This window comes from Arachis hypogaea, chromosome 20 (assembly GCF_003086295.3).
Source record: "Arachis hypogaea cultivar Tifrunner chromosome 20, arahy.Tifrunner.gnm2.J5K5, whole genome shotgun sequence".
Lineage (NCBI taxonomy): Eukaryota > Viridiplantae > Streptophyta > Magnoliopsida > Fabales > Fabaceae > Arachis > Arachis hypogaea.
In genome coordinates, this window is record NC_092055.1 from 62,604,360 (window position 1) to 62,608,450 (window position 4,091).

General features: G+C 42.0%; 1 non-coding gene across 1 annotated transcript; it reads left to right on the forward strand.

Annotated features, from left to right (window-relative positions):
• The first annotated feature begins 2,049 nt into the window (after positions 1-2,049).
• Positions 2,050-2,153, forward strand: LOC112788044 (small nucleolar RNA R71). The gene has a single exon (XR_003195424.1). It is a non-coding gene; the product is annotated as a small nucleolar RNA R71 (small nucleolar RNA).
• Positions 2,154-4,091: the final 1,938 nt, after the last annotated feature.

Here is a 4,091-nt window from a genome sequence, read left to right on the forward strand (position 1 = left end):
CCCTCTTTGTTCAATTTTCTCCCGAATCTGTGGGCACTCGTCTTCATTGATTTGGAAGGTTAACTCAGGCAATATCTTCTTGATCTTGATCCTTTCAAATTCTTGTTCATGGAAGGCAGTTTTGAATCTCTTCTCATCGAAAGGAATGTTCTCCATTGGTTCCTTCCTCTTTTGCCTCTTGGAGCTTGATGATGCCATGAATTTGAGTTGCTGTGTGAGGGGATTGGAAGGTAAGGATAGATGAGGAATTTGGTTGGTTAAGACGAGGTGTGATGAAGGGGTTTTGGATGCCGAAAGTGTGAAGTGTGGAGAGTGGGAATTTGAATGTGAGGGGTAAGTATGTACTAGGACTCATTTATATAGGGAGATTATGAGTGAGTGGAGGGTGTGGATTGATGGAATGGTTGCTTGATGGACGGTTGGGGTTGTGCATGGAGAAAGGACAAGGATCATCACTTTATGATGGGGATTGCTCGGTCTTCAAGGGTCCCATTCTTTTCCATGTTGCATGGCAACATTTTCCAATGCGTTCCCTTTTGAGAACAAGTGTGTAGTCCCTCTTCATGAAGTGGCCGAACCTTCCTCATTTCATTGTCCAATCAATCCCCTTCAATGCTCCTCTCCTTTTCCCTATAAAAATAAAATAAGAAAATTCAATATCATAAAAATTAAACTTTACGGCTAGTATAGTAAAGAAAAAAGATTAGGTTGTTTATTCCTGAACACCAACTAACTAACTAACTGTGCGTCCTTATATGCATATCCGTGGCACAGGGGATGTGAAAACTCCTTGGGTCCTTTCTTCTTGTAGGCAACTCTGGTTGAATGAGGGCGCTGCACTCCTTGTTCATTACTATAGTTTGGCCTCCTTTGAGTGAGCTTTTCCTAGGGAGCAGTTCCTTCATGTATTTGATGTATGCAGGCATTTGTTGGATGGTCTTGATGAATGGTATGTTGACATGCAGAGATGCAAACAAGTCAAGAAATCTTGAGTATATTCTCTTCTCAACAGCACCCTTGAGTAGTTGGGGAAAGGGTGCATAAAGTTTCAGCAGCTCCTGTTGTGAGATTTCTGGTTCTTGGTGATCTTTTTCCTCCTTCTCTGTTGAGGTGTCTCCAGGTTGTTCTGCTGACTTGTTTGGCTTGTCCTCAGTCTCCTTATCACTTATAGTGACCATCTTAAAATCTTACCATCTTACTTTCTTTGTTTCAACTCTCAGATTCTTCTCTGTGTCACTTGGGAATCCATCTGTAGGTTTGGGAATCTGCTCAGAGAGATACCCCACTTGGGATTCCAACCTCTTGATTGTGTCTCCCTGGTTCTTGAAATTGGCTCGCACTTCCTCCATGAATGCCTTGTTGTCTTGAATCTCTTTGCCTATGCCTTCAAGTAGATTCTCAATCCTTGAGAGTCTGTCATCAAATGATGGTAGATTGGGATTAGAGGTGGAAGGATGAGGAGGGTTATTTTGGCCTTGGTAAAGGTGTTGAGAGGGTTGGTTATGTGGATGCTGATATGGTCTAGATGTGAAATGTTGGTGGGCTGCATTGTTGTTGGGATTTGAACGTCTTTGATATATGCCTTGGTCTTGTTGATTTCCCCACCCAAAGTTTGGGTGATTCCTCTATCCAGGGTTATAGGTCGTAGAGTATGGATCATGGTTTTGCCTAGGTGAATTCCCAATTTAGTTGGCTTGCTCCTGACTACACTCTGCTTCTTCATTCACTCCTTCTTGGGTTGTTGATGAAGTGGTGATTGCTACTACTTGGTTCCTCTCTATCTTCTTGGTGAGGTCAGCTAGCTGCTGGGTAATGAGCTTGTTTTGGGCCAGCAGAGCATCTACATTGTTTAGCTCCATTACTCCTCTAGTGTTGCCTCTTTCAGAAGCATAGAAATAGTCATTCTCTGCTACTGTTTCAATGACATCTATGGCTTCCTCAATAGTCTTCTTCTTGTTCAAAGATCCTCCTGATGAATGGTCTACAGCCTTCTTTGATTCATATGACAGGCCTTCATAGAAAATGTGTAGCTGCACCCATTCCTTGAACATGTCAGGTAGACACCTCCTTGTCAAGTCCTTAAACCTCTCCCATGCTTCATAAAGAGTCTCACCATCTTGTTGCCTGAAAGTTTGGACCTTAGCTCTCAGCCTATTGATTCGTTGAGGGGGTAGAATCGTGCTAAGAATTTGTTCACCACATCTTTCCAAGTTGTCAAACTTTCCTTCGGGAAAGACTCTAGCCACTTGGCTACCTTATCCTTGAGTGAGAACGGGAATAAGAGCAGCCTATAGGCGTCAGGATGAACACCATTAGACTTTACTGTGTCACATATTCTCAGGAAGGTGGTTAGATGTTGATTGGGGTCTTCTTGGACACTCCCTGATGCCAGGGCATTTTCGCCAGTTTCACTGACCTTTTCTTTACTGTTTTTAGGGTAGTTTCATGCATTTCCTTAGGAAATAAGCTAGTTTTGGGTAGATATTCACTTACATCTTGATTCAAGCATACATTGTGCACTTTACATGATTTCATGAGGATTTTGCATGAATTTAATGACAAATTGGATGTTGCATTTACCATGACTTGGACTAGAACTTTGATGCACTTTATTGCTTGATTTCAAGACAAAGGAAGCAAAGAAGAACCACATTAGTGGCTACGTTAGTTACACTAACGTTAACACTAACGTGGAATGGGAGTAACTTGCAAAGTTAATTAGAAAAATAATTGCCAATAACGCTCTCGAAGCCATCATTGCCCACGTTAAGAGTCACGTTAACTAAGTTAACGTGAACTCTAACGTGGAAGAAAGAAAATGGAGCCAACGTTAGTGACACTTAACATTATCACTAACATTGGACCAAGCTCATAAGTGGCCACGTTAGTTGCCACGTTAACTTAGTTAACGTGGCCTCTAACGTTAAGAAGTAAAGGGAAAGCCAACGTTAGTGACATTCAACTTTGTCACTAACGTTGGCCAAGTTACAATAACCCACGTTAGCTTCCACGTTAACTAGGTTAACGTGGAAGCTAACGTGAGGAGAAAGTGGTCGACAACGTTAGTGACACCAAACATTGTCACTAATGTTGGAAGGAACCCACACAAGCCCCAATAAGCCACGTTAACTCCCACGTTAACTTAGTTAATGTGGAAGTTAACGTGAAGAAGGGAGGTGATCGCCAACGTTAGTGACACCCAACATTGTCACTAACGTTGGAATTAGCCCACACAAGCCATTATGAGCCACGTTAACTTAGTTAACATGGAAGCTAACGTGGATAAGGGAATGATGAGCCAACGTTAGTGATGCTCAACTTTGTCACTAACGTTGTAGATGGCTAGCATTGCCACGTTAGAAGCCACGTTAACCTAGTTAACGTGGACTTTAACGTGAGAAATAGGGGCATATTGGAATGTTAGTGACAATGGTAAGTGTCACTAACGTTCTCGAAGGTTGGTAAGCCTACATTAAAAGAGCCACGTTAACTAAGTTAACGTGGACTCTAACGTAAGGAAGGGGGAGACTTCTCAATGTTACTAGGAAAGGTATGTCCCAGTAACGTGTGCGAAGGGCATAGAGGCAACGTTAGTGGCAATGTTTGTGCCACTAACGTTGAAGTTAACGTGGCTCTTACTTGGGTGAGGAACGTTAGTGAAAAAGGTGATTTTCACTAACGTTCTCGAACCCATATTTTCACTGAACGTTAACACCACTAACGTCCTGAGCTAAAGTCTCTGCCCACTTCACACTTTCTCTCTGCAAGTAAAGCCAAGCCCAATGAAGAAGAGAACTGCTTCAAACTCAAGATCCAAAGGCCCAGACCCAAGACTTGAAGAGCCAACTAGAAGAACAGAAGAGTAGTATATATAGGAGTAGCTTTGAATTAAATTGGGAGTTGGAAATTATAGGGAGCCTCTTGGCATAGAACTACTCTCTGTATTTTACTTTCTCTGCATTTCTAGTTTCATCATGTATTCTCCATCTTTGTTTTCATTTTCCAGAGCTATGAACAACTAAACCCCTTTCATTGGGTTAGGGAGCTCTGTTGTAATTTGATGGATCAATACTAGTTTTCATTATTCTTCT